This window comes from Phoxinus phoxinus, assembly GCF_949152265.1.
Source record: "Phoxinus phoxinus genome assembly, chromosome: 1".
Lineage (NCBI taxonomy): Eukaryota > Metazoa > Chordata > Actinopteri > Cypriniformes > Leuciscidae > Phoxinus > Phoxinus phoxinus.
This window is the reverse complement of record NC_136876.1, coordinates 51,108,267-51,125,684: the sequence shown is the minus strand read 5'-3', so window position 1 is coordinate 51,125,684 and position 17,418 is coordinate 51,108,267.

Sequence of the window (17,418 nt, the reverse complement as noted above, 5' to 3'; positions counted from 1 at the left end):
TCTTACAATATCATACCATTTTCCATTAAAACAGTAATATACAGGAATATACCTACAGGAATATACTGTGAATTAACAGCGCTCAAAGTCGACACTCAGAGGCTGTGTTCCCAATCACACCCTATACCCTCATTCACTATTCCCTACATTAGTTCACTAATATAGTCCACTTGAATGAAAAGAAGTGAGTGAATTGAGACACTGATGAACACCTGATAAGCAGAATCACTGAAGGACAGAGAAACAAGAACAGAAAAAAGAGAAACACAAGAACTACAACTGACTTCCAGCCACACTGAGTGTGAAACCAGTTTAACATTATTTATTTCAAGTTCTTGTTGAGAATGAACAGGGATTTAGTTAATAATAAAGTTTGTTGTCACCATGGTGGAGATCCGTATTTGCTTTAGTTGGTCTCTTGTACCTTAACTCTAAGACTACGTTCATTCGTCTCTCTTCGGCTGCTGTAACAGTGAGTGTATAAAGCACATTTGTTACAGCAAGAACAGTCAAGGGGAAGTTGATCAGAAATTTTTGGTTTTGTGATTTCAAAATCATACATGATTTATTACTTTTTAATATATGTGAGCTGTTGATTTCTGGTTTAATACCAAATATCTGATAATCTACAACATGAAATACAGCAATATTTCTGAAATCAGGTCAACTGAAAATTTATGAAATCATATAGTGCATTAAAATTGTATTAACTCCTGCTTGACTCTGCACACACACAGACATCAACAATCATCATATGAATCTCAACAATGGTGATGATCAAAAGTTTCATGTCACAATGCATGCTGGGTACCAGGATAGTATAAAACTCCCAGCATGCTCTGCTGCATGAATAATAATTAAAAATATATATATTCCTACCATTGTTGAGATGCATGTTCTAATTTGTGATATTTCTGTGTTTCTACAAGACAGTGTAGCTCTTTTATTTTTGGTTATGCATGTGTTACAAATAGATTAGTCATAGTTGCTGTTGTTTCACAGTGGTGGTAACGTAACACTTTTGATTGAGAATTAAACTTTGAATGAGTGAGAATTAACTTCTTAGTGAATGGACAGCCCACATAATGATTTTGTCATGATAGTGAATATAACCACAATCATTCACGATCTGTGTGTGTGCACAAGTGTGACTTGCAAAAACACAGCTCAAGCAGCAAGAGAAAAAATAACATGTTGGCATCAGCAACCCAACTAAATCAAACACTGATCTCTATAATGGTAACTTCAAACATTTTCAATTAAACATCTCAATAACTACTTCTGTAGAGGGATGACAGAAATAAAGTCAAACTGGTTAATAATACGTGTAATAATGTGTTATGGCTGGAAGTCAGTTGTAGTTCTTGTGTTTCTCTATTTTCTGTTCTTGTGTTCCTCTTTCCTTCAGTGATTCTGCTTGTTAACAGCAGGTGTTCATCACTAATGCTCAACAATCACTCACATATTCACTTAATGATCTCACTGCAACACTGCGGCAATGTTACTTTTTACTCTTTGTAGTGTGGATGTTCCTGTGGGGTTAAAAGGGTTAACAGTGTAAGATAAAAAGACACACCCACAAAATGTATTTTAACAGTAATAAACTGTAAGTTATAAAACAGGTTTATACTGGCAACACTGTTGCCAGTAGTTTACTGTAAAATTTTGTTTTTTGGGTCACCATTGTGCTGAAGAGTAGAGCCTGTGCCTCAGTCCAGCAGAAGATCTAGAAACATCGATGATACGCTGCATGTTGCTTTATTTAACAGAATGTAATTGCTGGTTTAGTGGAAATCTTTTTATGTATTTAAGTTTTTTAATGGTTTCTAATGGAAGTTCTTAACTCTTTTCTCACATTATTAATGCATTACACATTTTAGTTTTACACATTTAAATTACAGTTGGTCAATTTAAGGCAGTCGGTTTCTGCAAGTGAAATTAGTTTTAAGTCAAATTTAAATTTAGTGCATTTTACAGTAACAAACTGTATAATACAGTAAATAACTGTACAAATAACAGTAAATTACTGGCAACAGTGTTGCCAGTATTTTACTGTAAAAAAACCCGGTAAGGTCTAACAGTGCAGTAAGAGCTTCGTTGTGCAGTGTAACAGCGCCATTGAGCTCATAACGAGCTTGGGAAGTGTCCAGATAAACTCGCGATGTGTGTTTGATTGACAGCATGAGCGATTGGAAAGGAAGCGTTCTTTGATCGCTTTCTGTATTATTTAAATCAGAGTTTAAATAAGATTATTTTCATCCTACTAAGAGAAACGATGTGAAGTTGATATTTTAGTCACTGTCTTGATTTACTGATTCCTAAACAGTATTGATTTTATTTTGAGAGAAAGATTACCTGTCTGAACTTGAACAATACACATCAGAAATTGTTGCTTGGTAGCTCGATCGATTTATTTTCAGACGTTCAACAAGGCCAGCGCTGTATTGGCCCAAGTTGAGGAAACAGTCGTCATTGAAATGTTTGGACCATACAAAACTTTGGGAAGGGATCTCGGCACATTTCCAGAGAAAATAAAATTAACCCATTGTCGGAGGCTCGGATGAGGGAACAAAAAAAACAAAAACTTTTTTGTTCATTTGTACATCCAAACATGCTTAGCTCATTTGATGTCTCGAGGAAAAAACAATATCGTGCTCGCGTAGCTCATTTTCTTATCTTAAGGACGGGCAAAGCAGAGAAAAGGGGATGTAACTTACGAAGAATACACAGGGCTTGGTTTACACCTATCACAATTTCTAGCCACTGGGGGACCATAGGCAGGCTAGGGGAACTCATATTAAAAAAAAATAAATAAAAAAATCATAAAGTGAAATTTTCATGCAATGGGACCTTTATTAAAACATCAACAACTAAAACTAAAGCACATGTATGAAAGAAATAATGTTAAACTGGTTTGTAAACTGGTTTCACACTCAGTCTGGCTGGAAGTCAGTTGGTAGTTCTTGTGTTTCTCTTTTTTTCTGTTCTTGATTCTGCTTATCAGGTGAACCCCTTAAGGAACTACCGCTGCGTGGAATCGCAGTGGGAACGCCCCCCAGCGTAACGCGTCTGAAGCATGAATGAAATCAGTCAATGGAGAGATGGAGCGTCACAGCGAGTGACGTCATCGACCAGGAAGCTATAATTATCCCCTGAATACACAAGCCGCCAGCTTTTGTCACTTCAGCAAAGCGCTCTGTGTGTGTCTGAATCTTTCGATTGTGTTTGTCTGTTTCTAGTGTTCTAGACAGGAGTTTTCGACTATATCTATATATCTATATATATATAAAAAAACAATATCAGTGTGACGAGCGAGCAGCAATACAGAAAGTGTGTTCCCCCCTGTACATGATACATCACGGGTGGGGATTCACACCAACTGTGTGTTGCTTGTTTGGGCAGCATGCCCAGTCAACTCTCGAGGGGGCTGATTGTGAGCATTGCGAGCGTTTTCCCTTGAGAACTCTGCGCTCGCGGCAATCACTCTTCGAGGAGAGTGGTTTGCTGCAAGCTCCCCAAGGCTCGGGTCCCGCTTCTGTTGAGGCAGAGCGGCGGAGCTTGACTTGGGGTTCGCAGATGGATCTCACCGGCGACGTTGAGACGGGCCCCGCCCTATCTCAGCTATCTCCGGCGGGATCCAGTGCCTCTCACCCGGCTCTGGAAGCACGCGCTGCGGCGGTTACTTCTGCCTGGGTGGAGGCACATGATGTTCAGGTTCTGAGGAGCTGGATGTCGAAAGTTTTACATCAGAGGATACTGGAGACTCGTCACTCCAGCATACTGATGAAGAAGGGCTGATGGATGTATTATCTTGTGCTGTTGAAAAGCTCAGCATGGAGTGGCCAACTGACAGGCAGCAGTCTAGAATTAAAATCTATCGGCCAGTCTATGGCAGCCATGGTGGCCACAGAGAGACATTTATGGTTGAGTCAGACCTCAATGAAAGAGAAAGACAAGACTCTACTTTTAAATGCTCCCGTTTCGCCTGCGGGCCTCTTCGGTGACTCTCTTCACTCTGTCACAGAGAGGTTCCAGGAAGAGAAAAAACAGACGGCTACTTTTATTTATTTATTTATTTTTTATTTATTAGTTTATTTTACAGGGACAGTGCTCATTGATTAACAGTAAAATAACTGTAAATGAGCCAGAGTTAGCTCAACAGGCTAATTTTCATCTGTTGTCCCTGGCCAGTTATTAAAAGGCAACCTAAAATCAGAATATAAAAAACATCAAATGACTTTTACAGTCCACAAGTAATAACATCATAGAAAAGTAATAATAAAGCAAATACAACACACCACAATAAGTAACAAGCAACGTCAGCACACAATATAGCCTAAAACATAATGCGAGATTTCAAAGTCTGACACAAAACAATCTGCTAACAAGCAACAATTCTCAGTAGACAGTCAGTAGTCTAATGTGCACATATCTGATTATCAATTAGCCAGTTCTTAAGCTGACCAGTGAAAGACCGATAAGTGTCTTTTTCTCTTATCATCCTTGGCAATAGATTCCACTGTTTAGTTGCGGTTACAGAGAACGCTGACTGACTAAAGGCACTTTTTCGAGTGGGAATGATACAGTCCCCTCTTGTGATTCCTCTGGTAACATGAGTGCCTGCTCTCTGTATAACAAATCTCTTCAGTGGCGGTGGGGCCGTACTATGCAATATCTTATAAACTAGACAAAGATTACTGTAAGTGATCAAGTTTTCCCAACTCAAAAGTCTATGGGTATTTAAGATTTGACATGTGTGAAAATTATTAGGTTTCTGAACTAAAACTTTAAGAGTACGTTTATAAAGACTTTCAAGTGACCTCATTGTAGACTTGTTAGCTTGTGCACAGCTTGTCAAACAATATGTAAAATGCGGGATAATCATGGCATTCATATATATCATAGCAGTTTCAAAGGTGAATGAATCCCTAACAAATCTAAAATTACTTAAATTAAATCTAACTCGTTTGCACATACTTTTGACATGAGTTCTAAAACAGAGATTCGAATCAATCCAAACACCCAGATATTTGTATTCAGTCACAACTTGCAAATTTTGACCTGATATCATTATGTCAGGGTCTGGAACACTACATGGTCGCTTTGAAAAGAACATGCTAACCGTTTTACCAACATTTAACGTTAGACGTGATCTGTCAAGCCATGCTGTGATATAATTCATTGCCCTGGTTAATTTTAAAGCAGCTTGCTGTTTTGTGCTGCTATGTACATAAATAACAGCATCATCAGCATATAATAAAATTTCTACATCGGGACAAACCAAAGGCAAATCATTAACATAGAGACTGAACAACAGTGGCCCAAGTATAGATCCTTGCGGAACACCAGTATTATTTATATAACAAGTGGATTTATGATTTTGGACCTTTACATAATTTGTTCGTCCCTTTAGATATGAATCAATCCACTTAATGGTATCATTAGAAAAATTAAAAGAAGCTAACTTGTTAACAAGTATTCCATGATGTACAGTGTCGAAGGCCTTTTTAAGGTCCAAGAAAATTGCTCCCACAATACCACCCGTATCCATCATGGATTTAATATTTTCCAAAAGGAAAAGGGTAGCAGTCTCTGTTGAATGGTGAGCTCTAAAACCAAATTGCATAGGATGCAGGCTAAAGTCACTGTTGTTCAAATAAAAAACTATTTTCTCTGAAACCCACTTTTCCATCACCTTAGATACAACAGGCAAAATACTGATAGGTCTATAGTTACTAATACTCTGGGGATCTCCTGCTTTGAAAATTGGTGACACAATAGCAGTTTTCCATGTATTTGGAAAAATCCCTTGAGATATTGAAAGGTTTATGATATTTGTAATAGATGGAGCTAAGCAGTCCTTTAACGACTTGAGCATTATAGAGTCCATTCTGTAGTAATCCTTAGCTTTGGTAGTCTTAAGTGTATTTATTATCCTTAATACCTCCTGCTCGGAGATGTTACTTAAACAGAACTGGGGTTTAAAAGTTTGGAACTGACGGTCCACTAAAATATTATCCTTTGTTTCAGTGAAATTTTGAGTAATCTCACCTACAGAGTCTACGAAGTATCTTTTAAAAGCTTCAGCAATTTCAAAGGGATCTTCAGATATTTTACCATGTAACTTTATCTGTAGTTGCTTTGATGATCCATTATTATTTACACCAATTAATTTCTTAATATGCTCCCAGATTTGTGTAGTGTTACCTCTTGACTCATGGATAATACTAATAAAAAAATTAGCTTTAGCCTTTCTTAATTCTCGAGTAACCCTACACTGTTAGCCCTTACTGTAGAAAAAGCCCACATTCTTACAATATCATACCATTTTCCATTAAAACAGTAATATACAGGAATATACCTACAGGAATATACTGTGAATTAACAGCGCTCAAAGTCGACACTCAGAGGCTGTGTTCCCAATCACACCCTATACCCTCATTCACTATTCCCTACATTAGTTCACTAATATAGTCCACTTGAATGAAAAGAAGTGAGTGAATTGAGACACTGATGAACACCTGATAAGCAGAATCACTGAAGGACAGAGAAACAAGAACAGAAAAAAGAGAAACACAAGAACTACAACTGACTTCCAGCCACACTGAGTGTGAAACCAGTTTAACATTATTTATTTCAAGTTCTTGTTGAGAATGAACAGGGATTTAGTTAATAATAAAGTTTGTTGTCACCATGGTGGAGATCCGTATTTGCTTTAGTTGGTCTCTTGTACCTTAACTCTAAGACTACGTTCATTCGTCTCTCTTCGGCTGCTGTAACAGTGAGTGTATAAAGCACATTTGTTACAGCAAGAACAGTCAAGGGGAAGTTGATCAGAAATTTTTGGTTTTGTGATTTCAAAATCATACATGATTTATTACTTTTTAATATATGTGAGCTGTTGATTTCTGGTTTAATACCAAATATCTGATAATCTACAACATGAAATACAGCAATATTTCTGAAATCAGGTCAACTGAAAATTTATGAAATCATATAGTGCATTAAAATTGTATTAACTCCTGCTTGACTCTGCACACACACAGACATCAACAATCATCATATGAATCTCAACAATGGTGATGATCAAAAGTTTCATGTCACAATGCATGCTGGGTACCAGGATAGTATAAAACTCCCAGCATGCTCTGCTGCATGAATAATAATTAAAAATATATATATTCCTACCATTGTTGAGATGCATGTTCTAATTTGTGATATTTCTGTGTTTCTACAAGACAGTGTAGCTCTTTTATTTTTGGTTATGCATGTGTTACAAATAGATTAGTCATAGTTGCTGTTGTTTCACAGTGGTGGTAACGTAACACTTTTGATTGAGAATTAAACTTTGAATGAGTGAGAATTAACTTCTTAGTGAATGGACAGCCCACATAATGATTTTGTCATGATAGTGAATATAACCACAATCATTCACGATCTGTGTGTGTGCACAAGTGTGACTTGCAAAAACACAGCTCAAGCAGCAAGAGAAAAAATAACATGTTGGCATCAGCAACCCAACTAAATCAAACACTGATCTCTATAATGGTAACTTCAAACATTTTCAATTAAACATCTCAATAACTACTTCTGTAGAGGGATGACAGAAATAAAGTCAAACTGGTTAATAATACGTGTAATAATGTGTTATGGCTGGAAGTCAGTTGTAGTTCTTGTGTTTCTCTATTTTCTGTTCTTGTGTTCCTCTTTCCTTCAGTGATTCTGCTTGTTAACAGCAGGTGTTCATCACTAATGCTCAACAATCACTCACATATTCACTTAATGATCTCACTGCAACACTGCGGCAATGTTACTTTTTACTCTTTGTAGTGTGGATGTTCCTGTGGGGTTAAAAGGGTTAACAGTGTAAGATAAAAAGACACACCCACAAAATGTATTTTAACAGTAATAAACTGTAAGTTATAAAACAGGTTTATACTGGCAACACTGTTGCCAGTAGTTTACTGTAAAATTTTGTTTTTTGGGTCACCATTGTGCTGAAGAGTAGAGCCTGTGCCTCAGTCCAGCAGAAGATCTAGAAACATCGATGATACGCTGCATGTTGCTTTATTTAACAGAATGTAATTGCTGGTTTAGTGGAAATCTTTTTATGTATTTAAGTTTTTTAATGGTTTCTAATGGAAGTTCTTAACTCTTTTCTCACATTATTAATGCATTACACATTTTAGTTTTACACATTTAAATTACAGTTGGTCAATTTAAGGCAGTCGGTTTCTGCAAGTGAAATTAGTTTTAAGTCAAATTTAAATTTAGTGCATTTTACAGTAACAAACTGTATAATACAGTAAATAACTGTACAAATAACAGTAAATTACTGGCAACAGTGTTGCCAGTATTTTACTGTAAAAAAACCCGGTAAGGTCTAACAGTGTATTACGTAACATTATAAACTTTTGTCTATCAATTGGCAATTTAAACTTCAGAAAATCTTTTAGTACACGATCTCGGTCCTTCATCAATTTCAGTAAGTCTGTACTCAACCATGGTAGACAGTTCTTTTTACTCTTTTTCATACCTTGGGATGTTTTTGTGAATTTTTGTGCTATACTCTGAATTGTGTTTATAAATCTCTCACTATCTTCCTCTACATTCCTCCCAACTATAATTTCATTCCAGTTTGTTTTATTTATAGTCATTTGGAAATTCTCAAATTCGCTTTTAGGAATTCTAGAATGCTGAAAATTATATTTATTTGTCCGAAATCTATTATTTGTAAGCTTTCTTGAAAATAAAATTAAATTATGGTCAGTTAATCCAGTAATGAAGTTATATGTTTTCTCAACTCTTTCTGGCCTGTTGGTGAAAAGTAAATCAATTTGCGTCTGTGAGGATGCAGTTATTCTAGTAGGACCTTCAATTAGTTGTGTAAAATCCATACTATCTGTAATTCTTTTTAAAGAATTCCTGTTTCTCTTGTCAACCCAATTTATGTTAAAATCGCCTAAGAGTAAAACTTCTTGTTTTGAATTACATTCTTTGAGTAACCTTTTAAATTCATCATAGAAAGTATTGGTAGAAGAAGGTGGACGATAGACTAAAAACATATCAAAAGACATTTGAGAAGAGAGAGTAATAGTTAATCCAATATATTCCAGATTTACATCAGACAGTTGAATCTGGGTGCAGTGAATATTATTCTTTAGATAAACCATGACTCCACCACCTCTTCCCTTAACTCTATCTCGTCTAAATAAATTATACCCGGGTATATTCAAAGCTGCCGATGGTGAGTTCTTATTTAACCATGTTTCTGAAAGACAGAGAAAGTCTAGATTGGAGTCACATAATAAATGTTTAACTTGATCAATTTTAGACATTACGCTACGGATATTTAGATGCCCTCCTAATATTCCCCTGGGTTTCTTTTGGGGATCCCAGATGACTCTAGAATGATTAACTGTTTTAAAAAGTTTAAAACTGCGATGTTTTTTAAAAACAGGATTTACAGAAGTAGGTCCATGAAAGTCTTTATAGTTACTACCGGTATGTTTGTTTCCTTGATGGCTTTGTTCTCCACGGCTGCATGTTCTCCGTTTAGAGTTTAATGAACAGTCATTTCTTTCAATTTGTATGTTAGAGTACTTACATTTTGCCGAATTCAACACTCTTGGAAGCAAAGATCTAGTAGGCCTACTTGGACGGGACGCCACTGACCAATGTGCGCCTGGTGCTGTAACAGTTGCCGTGTGTTCCCGACTCTCTCCCTCCGCCGCAGCCGCGGCGCGCTCCCGACCCCCACCACCCGCCGCAAGCCGCACAGCATCGCATGAAACATCCACCGGGCTGGGCGTCGACTTCCCAGCGTGTAGACAGCAATCGAGGGAAGGGACGCTATGCTTCCGATCCACTGGCCACCCAGCGACATCAAATGCAGTTGCTAGCCCAGGCTGATTTACACTAGGCCACAACACTCCGTCCACAACGCTTGAAATTGGACCGGGGCACTGATGAACATCGCCAGAGAGGAGCAGACATAGTGTAATGATAAAATGGTTTCTTGTGTGGTATTTGGCTTGGTAAGGTTTTTGAGTCTTATGTTGATCTAAGTAGATGAATGCATTAATCACAGCATTTTTCCCGTAAAGCCGAATACCTTGATTGTAGTTTCGAACGATAGATGTAGAAAAATCGCGCTTGTCACAGATATAATTTATCTGAAGAGGCGGACCTGTGTCTAAAAACGTTAAAATAAAACTATAAACTAAAAACGCAACCAGCATACCTGACGTGCCTGTTCTACCTGTTCTGCCTGCCGCCATTTTTTTCAACCATCATAAATTTTCATAAATTTATTCCTCTCAAAGTGCGTATCGCTGGGGCTGCTGAGCGAGGGCAGTCCCAGCAGCCGAGTACATCTAAAAGAGCGCAGCAGAAAAAGAGCGTCGCGTCTCGTGCCCCCCCGCAGAGAAACTGGAGGGACGAGGCGGGGCGCTCTCCGGCGCGGCCTTCTCGGGGCAGGGCTGATCTGAGGACAGTCATTGTCGCTAATAAGGCCGCGTCGAAAAGGTCCTGACGGTTTCAGCGCCAGGGCTCTGAGGGTGGTCCTCGCCGAGAGAGACTTGAGTTCACCCCTGTCTCTCCAGGCGCCCTCATGGGCCCATTCTACTAACCCTGCCAAAACAGGGCGTAGAAGGGTCCGGCGAGTGCTTTCCCGAGGGACGCTCGCCGCCTCTAAGGAGGGTTCTAGTGTGTTCAAACCAGTCGTTCCCTGCCGGTGCGCCGTTACAGGGCACTGTGTCTGTCACTCAGAATGTTCAACCAGAGGCCAGCCCCGAGAGGCTGGTACCCTTAGTAGAATTTCTGGTAGAGTGGAAAAACCTTTCAAATGTGTCTCGTTGGGTCCTGCACACGATCGAAAGAGGTTACGCCATACAATTCAGGTCTCGTCCGCCTCGGTTCAGAGGGGTCCTTCCCACTGTGTTATAGATCTGCCTTAAAGGTGGACGATGATGAAATTATTTTTTGTATTATTTTCATGTTATCACTGTGAAGCTGCTTTGATACAATCTGTATTGTAAAAAGCTCTATATAAATAAAGATGACTTGACTTGACTTGACTGTGGTGGGCCCCGAGCAGGCTCTGGTAATGGAACAGGAGGTTATGACTCTCCTTCAAAAAGGAGCTATAGAGCGGGTTCCTTCTCCCAGCAGGGAGTCAGGCTATTACAGCCGGTACTTCATTGTTCCAAAGAAAGACGGGGGGTTGCGTCCGATTCTAGATTTGTGTATTTTAAATCGCACTGTAGGGAGACTCAAGTTCAAGATGCTTACTCTCAAACAGATTGTGTCACAAATCAGGTCCGAGGACTGGTTTGTCACGATAGACCTGAAAGATGCCTACTTCCATGTATCTATTCTTCCAAAAACATCTGAAGTTCCTGAGGTTTGCGTTTGGGGGCCAAGCATACCAATATTGGGTCCTTCCGTTCGGCCTAGCACTGTCACCCCAAATATTCACCAAATGTATGGATGCGGCGATAGCCCCGCTGAGACTGCAGGGCATCCGCATTCTGAACTATATAGACGACTGGTTAATCCTAGCTCAGTCCGAACAACAAGCGGTTCGGCATCGAGATGTCGTTCTCGCTCACATCAAGAGATTGGGGTTGAGAGTGAACACCAAGAAGAGTGTGCTTTCTCCAGCACAGAGAACCACTTTTCTCGGTGTGGTGTGGGATTCGATGACGATGCAGGCACGGTTCTCGCCGCAGTCAAACAGATCAAGCTAGGCCAGCTATTCACTGTAAAACAGTTCCAGAAACTGTTAGGTCTCATGGCGGCAGCGTCCAAAGTTATTCCTTTTGGCCTGCTGCACATGAGACCGTTGCAGTGGTGGCTCAGAACCAAGGGATTCTCCCCGAGGGGAAATCCGCTCCGCACGATCTTGAGTTTGCGACGCTGTCTTTGCGCCCTGATCGTGTGGAACGATCCTTGGTTTCTGTCCCAAGGTCCTTTGTTGGGAGCTCCTTGTCGTCGCGTAATGCTGACGACAGATGCTTCTCTCACGGGTTGGGGGGCGATCATGAGTGGTCGCCCAGCTCAGGGTCTGTGGCAGGACCATCATCTCCTATGGCACATAAACTGTCTAGAAATGTTGGTGGTGTTTCAGGCTCTGAAACACTTCCTCCCAGACCTAAGGGGCCACCATGTCCTTGTCCGGACAGACAACACATCGGTGGTCTCTTATATAAACCATCAGGGGGGTCTGCGGTCGCGGCCTCTATGCAAACTAGCCAGTCAGATCCTTCTATGGTCCCAGGGGAAACTTCTGTCTCTGAGAGCTATTTATCTCCCGGGGTATCTAAATCAGGGGGCGGACATCCTGTTGAGGCAGGGGCCGAGGCCCGGGGAATGGAGACTTCACCCCAAGGTGGTGGAGCTCCTCTGGGTGCACTTTGGTCGTGCCGAGGTAGACCTCTTTGCTTCCCGAGAGACATCGCACTGTCCTCTGTGGTTCTCTCTCAGCCATCCAGCCCCGCTGGGGTTGGACGCTATGGTACAGGCGTGGCCGAGGTCTCGCCTGAACGCTTTTCCCCCGATTGCTCTGCTCCCAGGAGTTCTGGAGAGGGTCCGCCGGGACGGAGTCAAGCTACTCCTGATAGCCCCGTTCTGGCTGGCCCGAGTATGGTTCTCGGACCTTGTGTCCCTCCTCGACGGCTCTCCCCTGGAGATACCGGTCAGGAGGGACCTACTATCTCAGGCGAGCGGGTCCATCTTCCACCCTCGCCCAGAACTGTGGAGGCTGTGGGCTTGGCCTCTGAGGGGGCCCAGCTCGTAGATCTTGGTCTCTCGACTGAGGTCGTTGAGACCATCCTCCAGTCCAGAGCTCCCGCCACAAGGCTTTATGCCGCGAGGTGGAAACTTTTCACCTCCTGGTGTAGTGAGCGCCAGCAGGACCCAGTTAACTGCCTGGTCGGTACAGTGCTGGAGTTCCTGCAGGACCGTCTCTCTACAGGGTTATCCCACTCCACACTGAAGGTGTACGTGGCAGCCCTAGCTGCTTACCACGCCCCTTCGAGTGGAGGCTCTCTCGGGAGACACCCACTTGTATCTCGTTTCCTCCGTGGCACCTTGAGGCTGAGGCCGGCAGTACGCACAAGGGTACCACCTTGGGACTTGGCCGTTGTTCTACAAGGCCTTTCCCTGGCTCCCTTCGAGCCCCTTGAAGAAGTTTCTGAAAAGTTCCTTACTTTAAAAACTATCTTCTTGCTTGCTATCTCATCTCTCAAAAGGATAGGAGATATTCAGGCATTGTCAGTGGCTCCCTCGTGCTTGGGATTCTCGCCTGGTATGGCTAAGGTGTTCCTCTACCCTAGGCCAGGCTATGTTCCCAAAGTTCCAACAACTACTGTTAGACCTGTCATACTGCAGGCCTTTTGTCCTCCTCCATTTCTGACGTCAGACCAAGAAAAGCTTAATGTGCTGTGCCCAGTTAGGGCCCTAGACGCTTATGTCCACAGAGCTGCCCTGTGGATAAAGTCTGAACAGCTGTTCGTTTGCTTTGGGTCTCCAAATAGGGGGGGCCCCGCTTCTAAGCAGAGAATGAGCAAGTGGGTGGTCGAGGCTATCACACTTGCTTACGAGTCGGCCGGTCAGCCTTCCCCTTTGGTTGTACGGGCCCACTCCACTAGGAGTATGGCTAACTCTAAAGCCCCCGTTCACACCGCCAGCGACACGCAGCGACAAAGCGACAAGATCCCATTCATTCCAATGGAGCGCTGGCGACTTCCGGCGACACAAGCGACAGTGACCGTTGGCGACAGAATGTGGGCGTGTCAAGCGACAGAAGACAAGCGACAAAAGTTCAGAAATTTCAACTTTATGCAAATGAGAAGCGATTTTCGCGAGCGACAACCAATAGGAAAGAAGACTTTCAGTGGAGCTCACGTTACGTCACCGTCTTGAGTGCAGGCAAGACAGAGTTCGAGGGCGATTTCACTTATATGATTTGACTAACCACATTCATGTATATAATAAAATGATGCATGGAAAAGAAACTGTCGACAGTCTCAGTGAGTTTATTTCATGCATTTATAGTTTGAGTGTTGTAAGTTTTTGATGCAAGTTTAGCACTGCTGCAGTTCACTTTACAGTTTCCCCTGCATTTGTGTTGACTATTAGGGACAAGAAAATGTATTATTTGTCAAATACACAAGTGCATGTAAACACTGGCGCCTAATTTCCAAGTCTGGTGGAAAGTTATGCAGTCCATAGTTATGCAGTGCTGTTGCAACCGGCAACACTACACCTACATCCTAACCACTATACTAAATACAGATAAAGCTAATGCTAAAAATCTACACTATCCTAACTGATGCAATACTATGCTACTAACTAACTAATACTATGCTTCTAACAACACTAACAACTATGCTAAATAACTAGGCTACACGAAATAATCTAAATAACTATATAAATGATATGCTAACTAGATGCTAAAATACGCTATCCTGATCGTTTTCAATACTCGTAATTCCAATTTCCAACTCCTGGCTCGCTACAGTGGTTTTGACGGAACCAGATGCTTTTATACCAGCGGCTGCCAAGGGCGTGACAGAGTACCGTCACAGAGTACCCCTACGTCAGAGAGTACCCCTACTTCAGGAGATTCCATTTAACCTGAAGAGGGCAGCACTCAGACGTTTTTACACCATATATTTGAAAATTAAAACACTTTATACTCAAATGTTAAAAAAAGTACTCGAATCAATGAACAGCATTTATGAAGCTCCATTCTTACTGATCATTAACTAAAAAAAGTTGGCTTAGTGTTTAGTTACCCTTTAACCCATGTGATAATGAGCTGATGAGTTGGTGTGTTTGATTAGGGAGAAAAAGAAAACGTGCAGTGTTGGGGGTCCTTCAGGGGCAGGGTTGAGAAACACTGTTCTAGGGAATGTAATTTGGAGACAAGAGAATTTTTCTACAACAAGGTTTAGCACACTGTTAAACCTACTGTAAAAGAACATAATAGTAATTGTGATTCTACAGTATGACATCCATCAGTGTTGAAATAAACAACTAATATGAAGGATTTTAAATATAAGAAATGTGTTTAAATGCAAGGTTTTCATCTAGAGTATTACTTTGACACACACAGACATCAAGAATCAGTGTATGAATCTCTATAATGGTTATTTATTTGCTGTTTTTCACAGGGATTTACTGCATTGCGATTTTCTGTCTCATTGGCATCAGCATTGTGGAGACCATCCTTGTGAATTATCTGGCTAAAGGAGGTAAGAAAAAATCAGTGGAAACAACATTTACTGTTACTGGCCAAGATGGTAAGAGATGACACAGCATCTGATTATGAGGAACATTTTCCTGTATTTTTATTTTTTTACTTTTTTATTAATGTGGTTTGGATAATGAATGGATGAAAATAGCACATGTAAAACCATGTAAATGCATATGAATCAAACTTCTCTAAAGCCACACATGAAATTAATTTCCCCATCGAAAAATCTTATATATATAATTGAGATTGTTCAGACCACACAAAACAGTGTTTATCCAGAGCCATGCTTTGCTGTTTTCCTCTCACAGACGGTGGAAAAAAACAGCCGAACCCTTCAGACTCAGTTATAGATCAGACTGAAGAGCAGTCTTATACCCTCGACAGCCTGAAGCAGATCCTCACTGAGTGCTGGGCAACAACTCAACGAAACCAACGACAGAAGACCACCCAGTCAACACGGTGATCTCACAGTGATCTCATCATGTGGTCACAACGTGAGCAATGTGAGTTCACAGTGAGCTAAAAGTGTAACCTCACAGCGCACTCACTGTGTGCTCATGGACACAATATGAGCTCATCCCAGCTAGAAATGTTATTGTTCTATGAATGTTTTGAGAGCATTATATTATGTTATGGTTTCTGTAGCTAATTTTATTTTTGTTACCAGAATGTTCTCCTAAAAAGTAGGATAACAGTCTCTAAAAACATTTTAAATGTTTAGTGATTACATTGATAGAACATTATCCCCTAACATTATTATAAGGGTTTAGCGGGAAGTTTCCCAGCAGACACAGGACTGATCCTCTTAAAAGAGGTTTAGATGTCGAAGTTGGTTTGAAAGTAGTTGTTTGGTTTGGTCACCATTATGGAGGTCAGTGTTTGCTTTAGTTGGGCTCTTTGGCCTTGACTATTTAATGTTAGTTTTTCTCTGGCTGTTGTGTTTGTTATAGAAAGAGAAAATATGAAGTATATACACAGCAAAAACTCCAGTGTTAAATTAACACTCCTGGGAGTTTATATGAGTCCACACTCAAGAGTGTAAAGTGTTAAAATATGAGTGTTTAATGAACACTCAAGAGTGTTAAAGTTAATGAGATAATTAAGTTATTAATTGAGTGATTATTGAACATTAGTGACGAACACCTGATGTTAACAAGCAGAATCACTGAAGGAGAAAATCACAAATTGTAAGTCACCATTATGGAGATCAGTGTTTGCTTTAGTTGGGCTCTTGACCCTTATATTATTTACTTAAAATGTTGTGTGCTGTTATTATAACAGACAGATGAACAAAGAAAAAAAGTGATCTATTGGTCATGTTATGACAATCATATTTTGAACTTGATCACTGAACCCTTATTTCTGATTTAGATTTATGTTGTTTATTACTGCTTAACTGTGATTCTACATAAATATCCAGAATTTTTGATAAATAAATACGGAATAATTTATTTTAAAGTTGTTTTAGAAACAAAAACTTAATTCTAGGCACACACAGACATGAATATTCAGTCTATGCATCTCAACAATGGTGATGAGCAAAATATTCAATTAGGAAAAGGAAATTACTTAGACAAATCAGATCATAATTTAATAATTCCGCAATGCATGATGGGAGCCATTAATGAGTTGATTGGTGGCAGCCACTGCAACATGCTTTTTTCTTGTCACCATTGTTGAGATTCACAGGCTGATTATTGATGTCTATGTTTTTGATCAGAACAACTATTATTGGATTATATTTAAAATACTGAAAATTATATGATTTAGAAACATAGAGCTGCCGTATTAACAAGTTAAACCAAACTATCTAAATATGTTTTGATCATTTCAGATCACAATATGATTATGCCAAAACATAACCGATACCATCAGATCACAATTTCTCTTTGTACGTCTGACTGTTATTAATCAGTAATAGCAGACAAGCATACACTAAAGTTAATAATATAAGGGTCAAGAGCCCAACTAAAGCAAACACTGATCTCCATAATGGTGACTTACAATTTGAGATTTTCTCAAATGTTCTCAATTTTTTTTGTGTGTGTGTAATAAGTGAAGCTAGTAATGCTATTTGTGGAGTTGTTTAATAAAGTTGGATCCTGACATCAGAAAAATGTTTAGACGTCAACCCAATTTTAATTTTCAACCAAAAT